The sequence below is a fragment of the Sciurus carolinensis genome, chromosome X (genome assembly GCF_902686445.1).
Source record: "Sciurus carolinensis chromosome X, mSciCar1.2, whole genome shotgun sequence".
Lineage (NCBI taxonomy): Eukaryota > Metazoa > Chordata > Mammalia > Rodentia > Sciuridae > Sciurus > Sciurus carolinensis.
In genome coordinates, this window is record NC_062232.1 from 85,677,664 (window position 1) to 85,700,243 (window position 22,580).

A 22,580-nucleotide genomic window follows, 5' to 3' on the forward strand; every position below is an offset into this window, starting at 1 on the left:
GGGTCCCAGGACCTAGGCGGCTTCTAAGTGGAAGAGCTGCAAGAGACACGCTTAGGGGCAGAGCGAAGGTTCCAGGACTGCGGGCAGATTCTCTGAGGAGAGGCAGCCTAAGGAGAAGCGTCTGGGAAGGGTGAGGCTCCCAGGCCCAGGAGGTAGGTCCGGGCCCCTGGGATCGTTGCAGAGGAAGACAGCTCAGCCCAGGTGGTAGTTGTAGATTGAGGGGAACCTCTAGGAGGGGAACTGACCAGTGAGACCTCCCCACCGGGTGAGTCTTCCCTGCCAGGTGAGGTTTTCCCACAAGGACAGTAAAACCAGAGACACAGGCTCAAATAGGCCTTGCCTCAGCCCGCAGCCTAGTTCCCCTTTGGATGACCATTGGTCAACAAGCGGAGACACCTCTGCCCACTATACCCCACCTGAGGGTCACCACCCCTAGAGAGGCAGCTTCCTTGTGGAGCATCGCATTATCAACTTCCTCCAAGACTTCAGGCTACTGAAGGATAAGAGGGGATATACTAGAAATCTTCAGGAATATTATAAGTCAATAGAGGAAATCTGCAATATCTTAATGACCCACTGATTCCTGAACAATATGAGAAAACAAGGGAAAAAAATGCCCCCCAAAAATCTAGATGTTACATCAATAAAATCCAACGACAGCATGGCAGAAGAAGTGACAGAAAGGGAGTTCAGAATGTACATAATTAAAATGATCAGGGAAGCAAACGATGAGATGAAAGAGCAAATGCAGGCATTGAATGATCGCACCAATCGACAGTTGAAAGAGCAAATACAGGAAGCAAAAGACCATTTCAATAAAGAGTTGGAGATATTGAAAAAAACCAAACAGAAATCCTTGAAATGAAGGAAACAATAAACCAAATTAAGAACTCCATAGAAAGCATAAACAATAGGATAGAACACCTGGAAGACAGAAACTCAGATATTGAAGACAAAATATTTAACCTTGAAAACAAAGTTGAACAAACAGAGAAGATGATAAGAAATCGAAGGCTTAGAGAAACAAACCAAAGGAATGAACAATCTATTCAATGAAATAATATCAGAAAATTTCCCAAATCTGAAGAATGAAATGGAAAATCAAGTCCAAGAGGCTTATAGGACTCCAAATATACAAAATTACAACAGACCCACACCAAGGCACATTATAATGAAAATACCTAACATACAAAATGAAGACAGAATTTTAAAGACTGTGAGAGCAAAGAACCAAATTACATTCAGGGGGAAACCAATATGGATATCAGCAGATTTTTCAATCCAGACCCTAAAAGCTAGAAGGGCCTGGAACAACATTTTTCAAGCTCTGAAACAAAATGGATGCCAACCAAGAATCTTATACCCAGCAAAACTTACCTTCAAATTTGACAATGAAATAAAATCATTCCATGATAAACAAAAGCTAAAAGAATTTACAAAAAGAAAGCCAGCATTACAGAACATTCTCAGCAAAATATTCCATGAGGAAGAGATAAAAAACAAAGAAGCAAATCAGCAAAGGGAGGAATTATCCTAAAGGAACTGTCAAATAAAGGAGGAACCAAGTTGTGTCAAAAAAATAAATAAATAAATAAAATTTTAAAAATGAACCAAATGACCGGGAATACAAATCATATCTCAATAATAACCCTGAATGTTAATGGCCTGAATTCACCAGTCAAAAGACATAGACTGGCAGATTGGATTAAAAAGAAAGATCCAACAATATGTTGCCTGCAAGAGACTCACCTCATAGAAAGAGATACCCATAGACTAAAGGTGAAAGGATGGGGAAAAACATACCATGCACACGGACTCAGCAAAAAAACTGGAGTATCCATTCTCATTTCAGATAATGTGAACTTCAAGCCAAAGTTAGTCAGAAGGGATAAAGAAGGACATTTCATATTGCTTAAGGGAAGCATAAATCAGCAAGTTATAACAATCATAAACATCTATGCCCCAAACAGTGGCTCATCCATGTATGTCAAACAAATCCTTCTCAATTTTAGAAACCAAATAGACCATAACACAATAATACTAGGCGATTTTAACACACCTCTCTCACCACTGGACTGATCTTCCAAACAAAAATTGAACAAAGAAACCATAGATCTCAATAACACAATCAATAATTTAGACTTAACAGACATTTATAGAATATACCATCCAACCAAGAGCGAATACACTTTCTTCTCAGCAGCACATGGATCCTTCTCTAAAATAGACCATATATTATGCCACAAAGCTAATGTTAGCAAATACAAGAAGATAGAGACACTACCTTGTATTCTATCAGATCATAATGGATTGAAGTTAGAAATAAATGAAAGAGTAAAAAACAGAAACTGGAGATTAAACAATATGCTATTATATGATGAATGGATAACAGAAGATATTAGAAGGAAATTAAAAAATTCTTAGAGGTAAATGAGAACAAAGAAACATCATATCAAAATCTCTGGGACACTATGAAAGCAGTACTTAGAGGAAAATTTATTTCATGGAGCACATTTAATAAAAGAAGTAAAACTCAACAAATAAACGACCTAACACTACAGCTCAAAGCCCTAGAAAAAGAAGAACAGACCAACACCAAAAGTAGTAGAAGACAGGAAATAGTTAAACTCAGAGCTGAAATCAACGAAATTGAAACAAAAGAAACAATACAAAAAATTGACAAAATAAATAGTTGGTTCTTCGAAAAAATAAACAAAATTGATAAACCTTTAGCCACACTAACAAAGAGAAGACGAGAGAAAACCCAAATCACTAAAATTCGGAATGAACAAGGAAATATCACAACAGACACGACTGAAATACAAAACATAATTAGAAGCTATTTTGAAAATCTATACTCCAACAAAATAGAAAATTTCGAAGACATCAACAGGTTTCTAGAGACATATGAATTCCCTAAACTGAACGAGGAGGACATACACAATTTAAATAGACCAATTTCAAGTCATGAAATAGAAGAAGTCATCAAAAGCCTTCCAACAAAGAAAAGTCCAGGACCAGATGGGTTCTCAGTCGAGTTCTACAAAACCTTTAAAGAAGAGTTCATGCCAATACTTCTCAAGTATTCCATAAAATAGAAGAGAAGGGAACCCTCCCAAACTCATTCTATGAAGCCAATATCACCCTGATACCTAAACCAGACAGAGACACATCGAGGAAAGAAAATTTCAGAGCAATATCCTTAATGAACATCGACGCAAAAATTCTCAACAAAATTTTAGCAAATCGCATCCAAAAACATATTAAAAAGATAGTGCACCATGATCAAGTGGGTTTCATCCCAGGTTTGCAAGGTTGGTTCAACATCAGGAAATCAATAAATGTAATTCACCATATCAATAGACTTAAAGTCAAGAATCACATTATTATTTCAATAGGTGCAGAAAAAGCATTTGATAAAATACAGCACCCCTTCATGCTCAAAACATTAGAAAAAAAAATAGGGATTGTGAGAACATTCCTTAACATTGTAAAGGCCATCTATGCTAAGCCCATGGCTAATATCATTCTAAATGGTGAAAAACTGAAAGCATTCACCCTAAATTCTGGAACAAGGCAGGGATGCCCTCTTTCCCCACTTCTTTTCAATATCGTCCTTGAAACTCTAGCCAGAGCAATTAGACAGACCAAAGAAATTAAAGGGATACGAATAGGAAAAGAAGAACTCAAACTATCCCTATTTGCTGATGATATGATTATATACTTAGAGGAACCAGGAAATTCCACCAGAAAACGTTTAGATCTCATAAGTGAATTCAGTAAAGTAGCGGGATATAAGATCAATGCACATAAATCTAAGGCATTTTTATACATAAGTGATGAATCTTCAGAAAGAGAATTTAGGAAAACTACCCCATTCACAATACCTTCGAAAAAAATAAAATATTTGGGAATCAATCTCACAAAATAGGTGAAAGACCTCTACAATGAGAACTACAGAACACTAAAGAAAGAAATTCACGAAAACCTTAGAAGATGAAAGATCTCCCAAGTTCTTGGATAAGCAGAATTAATATTGTCAAAATGGCTATACTACCAAAAGTGCTATACAGATTCAATGCAATTCCAATTAAAATCTCAATGATGTACCTTACAGAAATAGAGCAAGCAATTATGAAATTCATCTGGAAGAATAAAAAACCCAGAATAGCTAAAGCAATCCTTGGCAGAAAGAGTGAAGCAGGGGGTATCGCAATACCAGATCTTCAACTCTACTACAAAGCAATAGTAACAAAAATGGCATGGTATTGGTACCAAAATAGAAAGGTGGATCAATGTTACAGAATAGAGGACATGGACACAAACGCAAATAAATACAATTTTCTCATACTAGACAAAGGGGCCAAAAATATGCAATGGAGAAAAGATAGCCTCTTCAACAAATGGTGCTGGGAGAATTGGAAATCCATATGCAACAGAATGAAACTAAACCCATATCTCTCACCATGCACGAAACTAAACTCAAAATGGATTAAGGACCTCAGAATCAGACCAGAGACCTTGCATCTTATAGAAGAAAAAGTAGGTCCAGAGCTTCAACATGTCGGCTTAGGACCAGAGTTCCTCAACAGAACTCCCATAGCACAAGAAATAAAAGCAAGAATCAATAACTGGGATAGATTCAAACTAAAAAGCTTTCTCTCAGCAAAGGAAACTATCAGCAATGCGAAGAAAGAGCCTACAGAGTGGGAGAAAATCTTTGCCAATCATACTTCAGATATAACACTAATTTCCAGAATCTATAAAGAACTGAAAAAACTCTACACCAAGAATGCAAATAATCCAATTGACAAATGGGCTACGGAAATGAACAGACACTTCACAGAAGAAGATCTACAAGCAATCAACAAACATATGGAAAAATGTTCAACATCTATAGTAATAATAGAAATGCAAATCAAAACCACCCTAAGATTCCATCTCACCTCAATTAGAATGGCGATTATCAAGAATACAAGCAACAACAGGTGTTGGTGAGGATGTGGGGAGAAAGGTACACTCATACATTGCTGGTGGGGCTGCAAATTAGTGAAGTCACTCTGGAAAGTAGTGTGGAGACTCCTTAGAAAACTTGAAATGGAACCACCATTTGACCCAGCTATCCAACTCCTTGGCCTACACCCAAAGGACTTAAAATCAGCATATTACAGAGATACAGCCACATCAATGTTCATAGATTCTCAGTTCACAATAGCCAGATTGTGGAACCAACCTAGATGTCGTTCAATTGATGAATGGATAAAGAAACTGTGGTATATATATATACAATGGAATATTACTCAGCCATAAAGAATGATAAAATTATGGCATTTGCAGGCAAATGGATGAAACTGGAGAATATCATGCTAAGTGAGATAAGCCAATCTCAAAAAACCAAAGGACAATTGATCTCACTGATAAGTGGATGATGATACATAATGGGGGGTGGGAGGGGGGCAAGAATGGAGGAAGGAAGGACTGTATAGAGGGAAAAGAGGGGTGGGAGGGGTGGGGGGAAGGGAAAAATAATAGAATGAATATTCCAACATTACCCTATGTAAATTTATGATTACACAAATGGTATGCCTTTACTCCATGTACAAATAGAGAAACAACATGTATCCCATTTGTTTACAATAAAAAAAAATAAAAAATAAAAAAAGAAGGGCTGCCGGGCCCCCCAGCAACTGACGTTGTCTGTCTTCCCGCAACTGGCATTGTCTCTCCTCCCCTACTGTCGGAAGGTGCCAAGGCGATGGCTGAACCAGCTTGTGACACATCTGAGGTGTTCCTCAAACCTGGAAAGCCTGAGAAGTCTGACCCGACAGTCCCGCCAAAGGAGAAGAAGTAGCGGAGACACCCCAGCCACTCTGGATGTGGGGACAGTTTCGCCACCTATTTCCCTAGGGTGCTGAAGCACATCCATTCGGACCTCAGCCTGTCCCGGTCCACCGTGAGCGTCCTGGACTCCTTCGTCAAGGACATGTTGGACCGCATCGCCAGCGAGGCCAGCCGCCTGGCCCGCCAGAACAATCGTGTGACCATCACCTCCAGAGAGATCCAGACGGCCGTGCGTCTCCTGCTGCCCGGGGAGATCGGCAAGCACGCTGTGTACGAGGCCACCAGGGCCGTCGGCAGGTCACACCACCGCCAGTGAGTCGCCTCTGGGCGCCCTAAGCAGCCAACCCCAAAGGCTCTTTTCAGAGCCACCAAGGGGCTAAAAGACTGCTGCACAGCTCAAGTCTGGGGGTGAGCGAGGTGGTGCCCTGCCCATTCTCAAAGCATTCTTTCATAAGCTAAGCATTATCACCTATGCTTTACTATGTGTCTGTGGGGACATTCGTTCCAAGGAAAATAATAGATTTCGTTGAATGAATCTTCATTTATTACACGAGTGCTTCTGTCACTAATACTCTTAGATCAGTATCCTTGTAAGGATCAGTCAGGTCATAATGTCTCAGAGGCTACAATTATGCCTGCTGGGACAACAATGGGCTTTCTGGGCTGCAGTGACCTGCATCTTACACAGACTCAACCTGCCAGCAGAAGCAGAGACTCTAGCTTCCTCTCAAACTTCCATTTCATCAGGATAGAATAAGAATACCTCTTGGGGATTGAGGCTGACTTTAGTTTTAATATCTTGTTCATGATTTTGTCTCTGTGCATTATTGGTTGCCTTTGTTTTCTGGAGACAAATAACTGCCTTAATAAGGAAAAGAGATAACAAGGTGACAGTGTCTGATTTGGTTCTATGACTCATGTGAGCTGGTAGGACACTCTACTGCAAACGCAATTGGGGGCATAGATAAACTGTGACTTCAAACCCCAGCTATGCCTCTTCCTGACTGTACTGCTTTGGCTGATGGTTTTGATCTCTAAGCCTCAGTGTCCTCTTTTGGTGAATAGGGTCCTAAAAGGTTGTGAGGATTCAATGGGATACTACAAGCAGAGTATAGGGTACATATTCAATAAGCAATGAATATTGTCTATGCTGATTCTCAGCTCTAATATTCGTGCCCCTAGGCAACTAGGGGTTTGGGGTGAGATTCAGTGCATGACAGCTGTGTGGATGCAATCTCCTGGCTGCTGAGCCCCCACCTGTTTGCATAGGGTTGACAGTGAGATAAGGGAGGATGATTTTTTCCCTCCCGAACATCACATTAGGTTACTGGAGTTGCAGAGATAAGGCCACAATGATTAGTGATGGGCGGTTGCTAGGGAGCTTTTGGAACGTGCTTAATAACCCTCAATGGCTTTTTGAATTGCTGACTGAGGGCAAACTAAAGAAGTAAGGATTTAGAAAGTTTTCACCACAAAGAATTGAGGAGATAAATGTTTGAGGAAATAAAGATATTTAACCTGATTTAAACATAACACAATGCATGCATCTATCAAACATTGTGTGATATCTCATTTACATGATGTGCTGCCTCCGCTTGGGTCCAGAGCAATAGACTCAGTATCCATAAATTAAGACAGACCTCTGAAACTGTGAGCCTCAAAGAAACTTTCCATTCTCTAAATTATGCTTGTCAGGTATTTTGGTGACAGCAATGGAAAGCTGATGAGTGTAGATCCCATACACTTCCTGGATGTACACAGGGAAAACGCAAAGAAAATACCCTATTGGTTCAAGTTCCTAAAGGGGCTACTCACAATACGATATGTTTGAGGAACAGCATACGGGGCTTGACATTCTATGAGAAAACCTTCGTGTTCCATATGGAAAAAAACACTGATGTTCTGATGTAGCAACAATGGGCATAGCAGAAATTAAGTGACTTTGACCTGGTCCACAATTTTTTCTCTGAAAAGTCTCATGCCTTTGTAAAGTGCCTTTGGCTCCCTAAATTTTGCTACATGGACATGTAAGGCAATGTGGTGGTATCATCCCCTGGGGGATTCAATTTCAGTTCATTGACAGGTCGATTTTCTCAGTATCTCTTGGAAGCAAACCTTTTTCTAAAAATCTTTTTATGAGATGTTTTTAGTATAGCAGAATAATAAGTAAAAATCCTGACAAGCTAGATCATTCATCCTAAATTTTTTTTTTCCTTTTTTCCCAAGGAGAACTCTGGAGGTATGATATCCCATCAGACTATCATGGCCCACCAGACTTATTTTGTAGTAGAGCTGGAGAGAACCAAGCCTTTATGTGACCTCCGTGAGCAGCCATTGCCTCCCTTTCTGCCTGCACTATTCAGGGATTTCCTCTGTAGCATCCATTCCTGGCTGCATTAATCTATTGAGAACATGGGGCTCTGGCAAAGGTACAATCTCCTGCATGTTTTGTCTCTCCCGAGAGGGTCTTGCCACGTCATTACGGACCCAAATAAGTTTGACTTTGAAAAGATTACCAAAGGTTTGTCCCAAAGTTTGTCTGAGAGTGACATCCTTTATAGGTCTTTACATCCTAATCCAAAAAGGAATTTACAACTTGTTTTTAAAATAAAAATGGAAACAGTACAATATGCAAAAACTGTGCTTTGAAGCAAGTTATAATAAATTTCAAAGGATTGAAATCATAGAGCACGCCCTCTTTTCACAGTAAAGAGAGCTACATATCAATAATATTTTTAAAGCAACTAGACTATCACTGCTTCAAAATTCAGCAGTATGCATAAAGAAAAACAAGCAGACAAAAATCTACTGAGCCAGGAAGACAACATAATGAAATTAGATCATATTGACATTAACATTCACATTATGTAAAGAGAAAGCAAAAGTGATCTTCTTAGGTCTCTTAGTTGCTCGGAAACTTTCTCTTATATTATGTGAAGGGAAAGAGAAATATCCTAGGACCTGCTCTATGTTCATATCACTGAATCCCCAAATTTGAAAACAAGTGAGCCCAAAGTCAAGGAACAAGAAATACAAAAATCATGCACTGGCCCCTCAACCTGCAAGGACACCACTAGGGCTAGGAAGTATCATTTGGTTCAGTTTCACCTGATCACAGTTTGGGACAACAACTGTGCTTCAGGAGTGACAGGTCCCCTATTGGCCAACTCAGTGGAGACTGTGACTTGTTTTGTTCTCATCAGATGGTCCCATCACCCAATGATGCACAATTCTAACTAATGAAGTTTTGTATTTTAAAAAGAAGAGATTATATAGAAGAAAGGGATCAACTTAGATAAATCGTACTGAAATGGAAATTAATTTCAGAGCCCAGTGAGCTAGAAAAGTGAAATATTTCTTTTATTGAGCTATACCTCTACTGGCTCTGGGTCCTAATTTATGTACTTAAAAGAATTCCATACTAGGGATGTGATAGAAAAATTGCTTCGGTTAGGAATGTTTTTATGGTGACACAAAATAAAATTATATATTGTTCCACAACATTCTGTAAGGAGAAGGAGAATAGAAAAGCTAAAGGACATTACGAAAAATAATTTTTATCTGAGTAGTCAAAATAAAGGAAGGCCAGGGATATATCTGACACAAATGACTATAAAAAATGGCACCCCATCACATACACACACACACACACACACACACACACACACACATGCACACACACAACTGGCAGGCAATGAGTCATATGAATTAAAGCACAAGATTCCCCTTCTAAATCAAGAATGATTATCCCAGAGGGATCCAAGATGGCAGAATAGAGAAGGTTGCTTCCCTGGTTTCTCTGTGGCATGAAACCAAGAAAGCAGGTAGGCAGCTCCTCAGCAAGGTGAGTGAACCCAAAACGTAGGGGGATTTTATGGGAATTTAATACTAGACATTCAAAGGAGATCAGGGACTAAGGAAGTTGGGTATAATAAGGATGAAATCCCTAACACCATAGCTGCTGCTGTGGCTAGCGGCACCAGCCAGAGTGGTGCCTCCATGAGCAAAATAGAGGGATAAGGGAATCAAAGGAACCCACGTTCTTAGGAGCACTGAGGTTTGTCTGGGAACAGAGAGATTAGAGAACAAAGACACTGCCTGACTAAACTGAAAGGCATGCTGCACAACATACTTGTGTGGGCAAGATGCCACATCTCTCCCTGCTGTATGGGGAGGACAGAGGAAGGAAGAATTTTGCCAGCTCCAGCATGGGGGCCAGCAACTGGAGGAGCCGATTCCTGGCAAACCCGAGTTTGGCCCCACATTCACGCCTGGCTAACACACACTGCATGACCTAGAGTGTGACTAAGTGATCAGGAGAAAATCAAACATGGAGAGAGGTTTACACAGGGACCACTGGTTGTGGAAACCCACCCGGCTCTCCCCCATGCCCTGCAATCCAGCTACTTGCAAAACCAGCTGGGAGAGGCAGCTCCTGGTGGGGAATTTCAAAAGGCAGGGGAGAGAGGGGTTGAGTTTGGAGACTGAACCCAAGACCAGGAAGCATGGAGTCTTCAGATGATAGAGTGGACTACGAATTGGCTCCTCCACCACATGATTGGGACCCAGGGCAGATCCGTGGGGTACAGTCTTCCAGGAAGGACCAGCAATTCCTGGGTCATGGAGGTGCCATGATTTATAATCTCCAGACCAACTGGTGTTCAGTAAAGAACGTGGAGTTTACCTAAACCTAAACCCCACATCCAGGGGTTTCACCTACAGGATTACCTTTCTTATTCCAGCAACCACACCCTGCAGGTGGAGTAAACATCACATTCCAGATGATCCCACCTAACACTGCTGAGAAAGGAACCTGAGAATACTTTGAATGCCAGCAGAAATGACTCTTTAACTTTTCATCAAGATCTTTCTTTTTTCTTTTCTCTGTTTAATTGTGACCTTAATGGCTCATGAACATTTATACGTATTCATATTCGTTTTTTCTCATTTCTAGCATTTTTGAAGACAGTTGCTTCTCATGGATCAGTATTTTGAGACTAATATATTACTAGCATATTTCACTTTTGTTTTGTATTGTTTTATTTTTATTTGTAAGTTTTTCAATAATTTTTGCTTTATATGTACTTTTTCTCCTACCTGTTTCCTTCGATTTCCCTTTTTTTTCTGCCAATGGCCAAACTCTATTGTTGTCTCATTCACTCTTCCTTTAATCTTTTACTTCTGTCTTCTCTCCTCCTACCTCATAATCATCACATTCTATGTCACTTTTGTTCTCGCCCTGGCCACCCTTCAAAATTATATATCCTTTGGCAAACTTACTGTATTTGCTCTAGGCAAAACCTGATCATACCATTTCTGTTCTTGGCACAATTAACTTGTAGACCTCACAGCAGGATCTATTGGTTTTAATGCTTCCTATTGTTCACATTGGCTGTTGTTATTATTTGTCTCCCACTAAACAGTGAGATTCTGCAAACCTTCAGGAACACTATAAGTCCATAGGATAGAAACTCCACTGCCTCAGATCCATACTGTCATATCAGTAGACACACAGACAACATGAAAAAGTAAGTGAACAAATAGCCCCAAACAAAGTAAGATACCTCAGTAGCAGAATCCATAAACAACTCAGTGGAAGAAATGTCAGAGAAAGAGTTTAGAATGTACATAGTCAAACTGGACAATGTAAGGAGTGAAATCAGAAATTAAATACAAGAAGTTAAAAATGACTTAAATAAAGAGATAGGGATTCTGAATAATAAAATTAAAGGGAAATTCTGTTGGGTCTAATGACACATTAACTAACTCAGGCTGACTCCTTACTTCCTGGTGAGTGAGCAAGATCAAGGCCTCAAAGGCGGTTTCAATAGTTAATGACGATGAATGGGACCACTGTCAGGGATTGGTTAACAACAGTTCCGCGAACGAGATCAGCTCGTGCTTGCCATATAGTCCAATGGGACTCTCGCCTGCGTGAACACCCCTGCCTTGGTGACCTTTAAGCTGATTGGTTCCCGCCTAGCCTCCACCCTACATAAAAGCTGTGTGACTTCCTCAATAAACGAGTTCCTGCTGTGACGGGTCTCCCTGACGCATCTGATTGTCCTCTGCCTGGAGGGTTGGGAGCCGGCGGTCAGTCGGCCCTACCTATCCTGGTCTGACCTTGTTGGGGAGTGTCCCCTTCCCTTGTGGCTGGTTGAGAAGGGCAGGGGGGCTTAAGACCCCGACATCTGGCACCCAACGTGGGGCCCCTCAAGGCTGAACTGCAGCCAAAGCAAAGAGGCAGTTTTGAAACTGAAATTACCGGCAGATTGGGCCAAGCGAGTTCCGAGGTAAGGCATCCCTGAAAAGATGGGGCAAACACACACCACACATGGTGACCCTGCGCTCTCAGCTCTTAGATTCATGCTGAAGAGTAGGGGCCTTGAGTGGTCTGATACACAGGCGGAAAAAGCCTGGGACACCTTTACTTGGGTGGCCCCTTGTCTTCCCGCCGCTAATCTTTTTGACTGGTCCACATGGGATCGTGTAGAACAACTTGTTAGGAAGAGGGAAATCAGTTTAGGGGAGGGTCCCCCATTAAGAGTCTGCCCCACATTATCCGCCATTAAGGCCTGCTTCTCTCCAGGACCTCCCAAAGGGGGCTCCAAATTTCTCTCCAAAGAGCTGCCGCCTAAAGAACCGCCGGCTCCTCCCGTTGCATCTCCTTCCAGAAACTTGCCACATAGTAAACAACGTTGTGAGACCTTTAATGAGGAGCCCAATCCATCTCCATCCGCTCCTCCCAAGGTTGAGGAACCACGAGGGCAGCCAGCCTCTACACACAGGGAGGGCCCACTAATGCCCCGGGGAGGCTCATTGCTGCCATCTTGTATTCTGGGGCCACATCAGACTCCAATGAAAGCCCTCGCCCTCCTCCTTCTGGATGGCGGGAAATCTTCCCGGTGGCCATTTTATGATACTGGGCAAGAACTCATAGACTCTAACCTCCCCCCTCCCTGTATGGCCTTCCAGGTAAATGGTAAAATGTTAGTTTGGGAAGGAATGACTACCGATCACAAATTGGCCTGTGCAGGGATGAAAGATCGCTCCATGGGAAGGTGGATTGTGGCTACCAAAGGTATTGGCACACAGCTTCCTCAAGCGAGGGGGCAGATGGAAAGGGATTCCTTATCTTCAAGTCTCTTCTTTCTTGTGCTTCTCTGCTCTTCCTGCAAACTTGAATGCCTCCTTCTTCTCTCCCTCTCAATCCCTCCTCCTCCTCCAACTTCGACTCAGCTGTTTCTGCTTCCATTCCCTGGCCCAGCCCACCTAGTCCTCCTGCCATGAGGTCCCATGTATGCCGGTGGGGAGGGAGTATCCAGCCCAACAATCAGTGGCATGTTCTAGTAAGGAGTATGATATAATAGCCCCAGTCCCCACAAGTATTGGGAGATAATTGTTTCACAATTTTCTGCATCCAAACCTGAATTGATTACTAACCAGGAATAAGGGTTAAAATGCCCTAGGCATCAAGTTTCTGCTAGAACATTTTAGCCCCTTTCAGATCCAGATCTCAGTCAAGGCTTACATTGAAATGTAAATAGAGAAAGACTGAAGGCTCAGTAGGAGACCGGTATCAAACACAAGGGGAAAAAAAAAAAAGAGCAAAAAGGGTCTTACCTGAACTCCAGCAAAAGTAAATTTTATGGTGCTTCACTAAAGTAATTAACGGCCGTATCATTTTTTCAGGACTCTTGTTTTTTTGAATTCTACACTTTTTTTTTGAGCTCATGACTTTTTTGATCAGTTCTATTTTTTTTATTCAACTAGAGTTTCTGAACATCTGGTACATTGCAATGGAGATTCACCTATAAAGTTTCAAGGCCTTTGATTTTGTGTTATGTATATGTCGTGCTGTCTGGTGTCATGTTTTGTCGGTATGGAAACTGAGCGCTCCTAAAATTAAAATTTAAAAATGGATCCATATACTTTTAATTCACATGATTTAAAAGGTTCAATTTAAATGGGTAAACTAATAGAAGTAAAATGTCTTGAAAATAACCCGCAAGTCTCTAGGTGGTCAAAATGATAAAATGTTGATGTTAATAAAATGTTGATGTTAATAAAATGTCTAACATCAATTTTTCTAGGACTTTCCTTCAACAAGAAAAAGATGGCAAATACTGTCCAGGACACTTGTCTAAACTAAAAACAAGGTTACTAAGAGTTATGTCCTAACAGGTATAATTCTATATACAAAGGGTTCTAAAGGTTTCAACTGTGTTTCAATTAGAGTACTATAAATAACAAAATATTTAATCTTATTAAAATGGAGTAATTTATATAAATTAAGAAATTTCATAAGAGTTGTTTCAGAATGTGAACAAAGGGGTCAACAGATAGGAAAGAGAAAATAAAAGGTTTTGAGTATGAAAAAAATATGTAGTACAAGGGAAAAGGAAATGTTTCTGGGTAAGAAAGTGCTTGTGTGATGAAATACATGAGGGTCTAAGTAAGTGCTAAGAAAACCTATGTAAGTAAAAGGCAAATTTCAACAAGTTTGCATGTAACTAAGTTGGTTGTACGTATGTGAAGCAGTTAAAGCTATTTAAGGTTTTTCCAAAGGTGAAATACTAATGTTCTGATATAAACCAAAGTTTAGTCTATATGGTAAAATGACAAGGATTTCTTAGAAACACTAATTTACTCTTAACTTTGTGTCTATTAAGTTTTATTCTTTAGAACAATTAGTCTTAAAAATTGGGGTTTATACAATTATGGTTAAGCAACTGTCAGAGTATTGTACTACGTTAGAATCTAAATTTTTCTTTAAAAACTAAATTTGGTAATATAAAAGTGTCAAGGTAATTGTGAAATGGTCACTCTTTGTATGTTGAATGTGTTCACATTTTCCAGGTATATAAGTTTTTAAAGCAGAGAATTTATCAAGCTGTTATTCTCCAAACTAAACTTCTCTGTAATAGTAATTTTAAACTTAAAAAGAGTAAATTTTATTGGGGATTTATTTCTATTATTTAATGTTCTATTATAGGACCTGTCATCAATAGGGTGTATGTAAAATTTGTTAAATGTATTTCTGAAGGTTATTGAGAGCCTGATTTGTTTAAAGATTAAACGTAAAAACATTTTGCCACTTCACCACACAAAAGGAAAGTTAAAAGCTCTCTCAGCATTTCTTTAATTCATGTTTGGATACAGTGTTAAATTGTGTTAAACTAATGTTCATATAGACTCAGGAGTCAATATATGTAAACTTCTTAAAATGACATTTAAGAATGTAATGCGCAGTAGCAAAAATGGGACAACAGTGATTGAGATTGGGGTCTCTGACCTCATAACTTTGGACAGCAGACTTCCTTGAGAGCTACACAGAACTCCTAACATTGCACTTTGCAGCTCTACCATCTTGGATCTACAGGCTCAACTTGATTCCTTGGCCACTGTCGTCCTGCAAAATCATCGTGGTTTGGATCTGCTCACGGCGAAGGAAGGAGGGCTTTGCCTGTTCCTTGGTGAGAAGTGCTGTTCCTACGCCAACCGCTCTGGCATTGTACAAGATAAAATCAAAAACCTACAAGAAGATCTGGAACATCGTAGGAGCGAGCTCCAGTCTAATTTCCTCTGGACTGGGTTACATGAGTGGCTCCCCTACCTCCTCCCACTTATGGGACTGCTAATCACCATTATCCTTGTGTCCACCTTTGGGCCTTGCATAATCAATAAGCTTATCCATTTCCTGAAAAGCCAGGCTAAGTCTGTGCAGCTCATGGTGGTCCTACAGCATTATACCGCCCTTCATAATGATGATTGGGAGCCCTATAGGATCATGGATCACTCGTATCAGGACACTGGGGTCTAAGTGTCTCTCCCTTAAACCCTGCTCCTCCTGAGGGGCCCGCCTGAAGTGCTAAGGTGGTAGTCAATGACGGGTAAGATTCATGGGGAGCTCATACCGACCTAAGACAGGAAATGAGGGCTAGAGCCTCATTGTCCAATGATGGGTAAGGATGTTGCTCTGCCGTGGACAACCTAAGACAGGCACACCTTCGAGTAAGGCAGACCCCCAAATTGCTAGGGTGATGTTCCATGATGGGTAAGACCCTCCCAGGGTCAACCTAAGACAGACACACCCTTAATATAAAACAAAAAAGGGGGATGTGTTGGGTCTAATGACACGTTAACTGACTCAGGCTGACTCCTTACTTCCTCAGTAAGCAAGATCAAGGCCTCAAAGGCGGTTTCAATAGTTAATGACGATGAATGGGACCACCGTCAGGGATTGGTTAACAACAGTTCTGCGAACGTGATCAGCTCGTGCTTGCCATATAGTCCAATGGGACTCTCGCCTGCGTGAACCCCCCTGCCTTGCTGACCTTTAAGCTGATTGGTTCCCGCCTAGCCCCCACCCTACATAAAAGCTGTGTGACTTCCTCAATAAACGAGTTCCTGCTGTGACTGGTCTCCCTGACGCGTCTGATTGTCCTCCGCCTGGAGGGCTTGGAGCAGGCAGTCTGTCCGCCCTACCTATCCCGGTCTGATCTTGTTGGGGAGTGTCCCCTTCCCTTGTTGCTGGTTGAGAAGGGCAAGGGGGCTTAACCCCGACAAAATTCTAAAAATGAAAATAAAATGAATAAACCAAATTAAAATTTCAATAGAAAGCATCAACAACAGACTAGACCACTTGGAATGAAGAGTTTCTTGCAATGAAGACAAAATATAAATCTTGAAAATGAAGCTGACCATGGGAAAAGTTAAGAGAAAATGAATAGAACTTCCAAGAAATATGGGAAAATCTGCAAAGACCAAATTTAAGATTTATCACAATAGATGAAAGCTCAGAGATACAAACCAAAGGAATGCATGATATTTTCAATGAAATATCAGAAAATTGCCCAATCCTAAAGAATGAAGTGGAAAATCAAATCAGGAGGCTTACAGCACCCCAAGTAAACAAAATTACAACAGACCCTCGCCAAGGTACATTATTATGAAAATTCCTAACATACTGAATAAGGATAGAATTTTAAAATCTGACAGAAAAAACCAACGGGTCATCCTTAGAGGGAAACCAATCCAGATCTCAGCTGATTTCCCAACTCAGACCTGCAAAAACACAATTTTTGGAATAATGTATACCAAGATATGAATGAAAATGGATGCCAGCCAAGAATATGATACTCAGTAAAATGAAGCTTCAGAATTGATGATGAAATTAAAACCTTCCAAGATAAAAGAGTTAAAAGAATTCACAACAGGAAAGTCTGTACTGAAAAATATACTCAATAAAACATTTCCTAAAGAGGAAATGTAAACTAAATGTGAAAATCAGGAAAGAAGAATAGGCAATCCAAAGAGAAACTCATTCAAATTAAAAAACAGAAATAAATCAAAATGCCAAGGGACGAAAATCATTTCTCAATTACATTAAATGTAAATAGCCTAAACTCATCAATCAACAGACATAGCCTGGGCATATGGGTGTGTCTCAGTGGTAGAGCACTCACCTAGCATGTATAAGGTACTGGGCTTGATGCTAAGCACCACATAAAAATAATAAGTAAAATAATTGTATGTGTCCACATACAAATATTTTGTGCAAATAGACATTGATGGGCAGATTGGATTAAAAAATAAGAATCGACAATTACATCTCGAATCCCTAGAAAAAGAACAACTAATCAACACCAAAAGCAGAAGGTAGGAAATAATTAAAATGAGAGCTGAAATCAATGAATTGGAAACAAAAAAATTAAAAATCTACAAAACTAACAGTTGATTCTAAAAATTAATAAAGTTGATACTTTCAAAAAATAAATAATATTGAAAAACCATTAGCCAAGCCAGCAAAGGGAAAGAGAAAGAAAACACAAATCCCTAAAATTAGTGTGAAAAATGAAATATCACAATGGCACTATGGATATACAGATGATAATCAGAAACTCACTTGAAAATTTTTACTCTAATCAAAGAAAAATCTTGAAGACATGGACAAACTTCTACAGATACATGACCTAACCCTTTTAAATCTGGAGGACATAAAAATTTAAACACGTCAATTTCAGGCAGTGGAATTAAAGACATCATCAAAGACCTCTCAACAAAGAAAAATCCAAGACCAGATGGATTCTCAACTGAGTTCTACCTGATTGTCAAAGAAAAAATAACACCAATCCTCCTCAAATTACACTGTGACATAGAAAAGTAGGGAACTCTTCCAAACTCATTCTATGAAGCTAGTATCACCCTGATACCAAAAGCAGAAAAAGAGACATCAAGGAAAGAAAATGTCAGTCCAATATTCCTGATGAATACACATGCAAAAATTCTTTTAAAAATACTGGCAAGTGACATACAAAAATGTACTAAAAATACCAAGTGTACCATCATCAAGTGGGGTTTATCCTAGGGAGACAGCTTGGTTCAACAGACAGAAATCAATAAACATAATTCATCGCATCAACAGACATAATTCATCGCATCAATAGATTTAAAGACAGGATTGACATGATTATCTCAATATATGCATAAAAAGCATTTGAAAAAATACAACATTCATTCATGTTTAAAACAACACAAAAACTAGGGATAGTAGGAATATATCTCAACATTGTAAAAGCTATCTATGCTAATCCCAAGGACAACATCATTCTACATGGAGAAAAATTGAAAGCATTCCCTCTAAGAACAAAAACAAGTCAGGAATGCCCTTTCACAACCTCTATTCAACACAGACATGAAAACTCTAGCCAGAGAAACAAGAAGAAAGAAATGAAAGGGATACAAATAGGAAAAGAAGAAGTAGTTGATGATGACAAGATTCTACCTACGTTCAGAAGAAGCACGAAACTCCACCAGAAAAATTCTAGAACTCATAAATGAAATCAGCAAAGTAGCAGGATGCAAAATTACCACCCATAAATCAATTTCATTCCTATACATACCTCAAGAAGCAACTGGCAGAGAAATTAGGAAAACTATCCTATTTGTGAGAGTCATAAAAAAAATAAAATATTTGGGAATACCTCTAACTAAAGAGGTGAAAGACCTCTACAATGGAAACTACAGAATACTAAAGAAAGAAATTGAGAAAGACCTAAGAAGATGGAAAGTTCTCCCTTGTTCTTGGAGAGGCAGAATTAATATTGTCAAAATGGCCATACTACTAAAAGTGCAATACAGATTTAATGCAATTCCTATCAAAATTCCTATGACATTCTTCATAGAAATAGAAAAAGCAGTCATTAAGGTCATTTGGAAAAATAAGCCCAAAGTAGGCAAAGCAATTCTTAGTGAAAAATATGAAGCAGGAGGCATCAAAATACCAGACATTAAACTATACTGTAGAGTTGTAGAAAACAAATGGCATGGTATTAGCACCAAAAAAGACATGAAGACCAATGGTACAGAATAGAGGACACAGAGACAAACGCACATCAATAAAATTATCTCATAGTAGACAAAAGCACCTAAACATACATTGGAGAAAAGATAGCCTCTTCAACAAATGGTGCTGGGAGAACTGGAAATCCATAAGTAGCAAAATGAAATTATAAACCTATCTCTCACCCTGCACAAAACTCAATTCAAAGTCAGGGAGTTCCTTCTCAAGGACCTATGCATTTGACCAGAGACCCTGTGCCCACTAGAAGAAAAAGTAGTCCCAAAACTTTATCATGTTGACTTAGGAACCAAATTCTTCAACAAGACTCCTAAAGGGCAAGAAGTAAAATCATTAGCAAATGAATGGGATGGTATCAAACTAAATAGCTCCTTCACAGCATTTGAAACAATTAGGAACAAGAAGACAGATCCTAGAGAAAGGGAAAAACATCTCTGCCACCTGCACTTCAGATAGACATTAATCTCTGGGATACATAAAGAACTCAAAAATCTTAACACACATACAAAAATAGTCAGATCAAAAAATTGGTACAGTAAGGCATTTCACAATTAGTCAACAAACATATGAAACAATGTTCAACATCTCTAGCAATTACAGAAATGCAAAACAAAACTACTCTAAGATTTCATCTTACTCCAGTTAGAATGGCAATTATCAAGAATACAGGTAATAATAAAAGTTGACGAGGATGTGGGGGAAAAGGTGCACTCATACATTGCTGTTGGGATTGCAACTTGGTGCAGCCACTCTGCAAAGCAGGGAGGAGATTCCTTAGAAAACCTGGAATGGAACCACCATTGACCCAGGTATCCCACTCTGTTGGGAGAAATCCTAGTTTGGGCTGGCAGCAGCGAATGTCCCAAGTGTGTAAACTTGCAGGGAGGAGCGTTCCACTTCTCCTACCTAGGAAAGTAAACAACTCCTTCAGGTTGACTCAGTGTTACCTAGGGAATCTGTATAGGAACCTAGTGGTCTGATCCCCCATGGTACATTGTGATTGGGCAAGAAACCTATAAAATGTACAGCTGTTTCTGCAATACAGGAGTTTGCTGGCTGCTCACCACAAGCCTGCTTCCACCCAACTCCCAGAATCTGGGGGTCGTGACTCCATGTCCTTATCTGAGTTAGAATGGCACAATAGACAAACTACACCACTCCTCGGTCTATACCCAAAGGACTGAAAATCAGAATACTCCAGTCATGCAGCCACATCAATATTTATAACACCACAAATCACAATTGAAAAAATTGTGGAACCAATCTAGTTGTCCTTCAATAGATGAATGGATAAGAAACTGTGGTGCATATATACACACTGGAATATTACTCAGCCTTAGAGAAGAAGACAATTATGTCATTTGCAAGTAAATGGATGGAGTTGGAGAATATCATGCTCAGCATAAAGCGTCAATCCCAAAAAACAAAGGAGAAAAGTTTCTCTCATAAGTGAATGCCGAACATAAAGAGAGGTGAAAAGGAAGAATGGAGGAAGTTTGGATTGTGCAGAGAGGAATGAGGGAAGGGGAGGGGGAAGGAGGATGAGAAAGATGGTGGAATGAGATGAGCATCATCACCCTATGTACATACAAGATTCCATGAATGGTTTGCCTCTGCAGTGTGTACAATCAGATAAATGACAAGTTTTACTCCATTTGTGTACAATGAATTAAAATAAATTCTGCTCATATATAACTAAATAGAACAAAAAAAAATGAAATAAAATTTGAAAAAAAGGACTGCACAGAATTTCTTAGCATGCTCCTTTCAACAGGTTTTCTCATCACATCATGTTTTGGGGAAAGAAACGGTTTTCATCCCTTCATTTTCTAGATTTATTGCTCGATTCTTACAGGCCTGACAGGAAACACTGTGGAAACTCTGGCCATTTGGTGTGACATCTCATGGCGGATCTGCGTTTCTTCAAGTCTTTTAATCCTTCAATCCTTCTTTGGCTCAGTTTCTGCAATTAATGTTGTATTTCTGTCTATTTAAGAAATGGTTTTGAGGGCTGGGGAGATAGCTCAGTCGGTAGAGTGCTTGCCTTGAAAGCCCAAGGTCCTGGGTTCGATCCCCAGCACCGCAAAAAAAAAAAAAAAAGAAATGGTGTTGAATGTGTTATCATAGATTCTTGAAGGATATCCTTCCATTGAAAACCGTGTTCCACTCACTTTATTCCCTTTGTGTCCCTAAGGAGGTTTCTTAGAGAAATTAGGTTAACAGTAGTTGCCTGGAACAGCTCTCGTTCTCTCATCCTAGCATTTAGAATACTTTCAGAATCCAGATATTGTTAAGAAAACAGTTTTACACTTGGTAGAAGTTTCAGAAAAATTAACACTTATGTGTGTGTACCCATTTCTCTTTGTGGTTCTGGGACTGGAGACTGTGGATTTGCTATTTCTACTTTTCTGATTCTCTGAGGGTTTTGGTCAAATGTGAAGACAGAGGGTATGCAGCCAAGACTCCACTTCCAGGAGCCCTGCGCTGGCCATGTCAGGGAATTCCTGCTCAAAGCAGGGTGGGTGATTCCAGGAAAGCAAAAAAAAAAAGTTCTGATTTGAAGGAATACTGGACCAAACTGGCTTAAAGTCGCTTCACAGGGGAAAGGGACTTGGATTGCAGAGGTCAGGCGGTTGTCTAGGTAATGGTGAGGCCCATGTGGACGTGTTTCAGCCCTGGAGCAGGTAGGTAGCAAAACTGTTGTGATGAACACTAGACTCGAATTACTGAGACTAGACTAGCTTTCTCTCCCTCCCTCTGGTGGTTTATTACAGAATTAGTGTCATATGTAATTTCAGTCGGGACCCTTTATCTTCATTCACCAATGCTAGTATGTGGAAGCATTTTATTTTAAGGATTAAGTATTGTTAAATATACGATTTGGATCAGGCATGCTGAGGAAGGCCTGTAATTCCAGCTGCTGGGAGGCTGAGGCGGGAGGCTCACTAGTTCAGGGTCAGCTCAGCAGTTGAGCAAGGCACTACACAAACTTAGTGAAACCCTGCCTCAAAAAAAGAAAAAAAAAATTAAAGCCTGAGAGTGTGGTTCAATGGCTAAGTGCCCCTGAGTTCAATCCACCGAAAACCCCCCGCCCCCCAAAATTAGCATACAATTTGGACTTGGAAAATGCTGAAGGAATTTGTACATACACAAATAGCCAGCTTCCCCGTGTTCACCGTTTGGGAACTGGGGTTTTGTCATTCTCCCTTTCCCGGTTCACTGAGGGACTGAGGGGACCTCGAGGCATGAGAGGGATGGCCAGGCCCCTTGGCTTCCAGGAACTCTCAGCTGGCCGGGTCAGGGTACTCCTGCTCAAGCCAGCCTGGCTCACCTCGGGACAAAGATATTGTCCGCTTTGACAGAGTAATAGCCCAAA

General features: G+C 40.1%; 1 pseudogene; it reads left to right on the forward strand.

Moving 5' to 3' along the window:
* The first annotated feature begins 5,755 nt into the window (after positions 1-5,755).
* Positions 5,756-6,157, forward strand: LOC124971588 (histone H2B-like; annotated as a pseudogene).
* Positions 6,158-22,580: the final 16,423 nt, after the last annotated feature.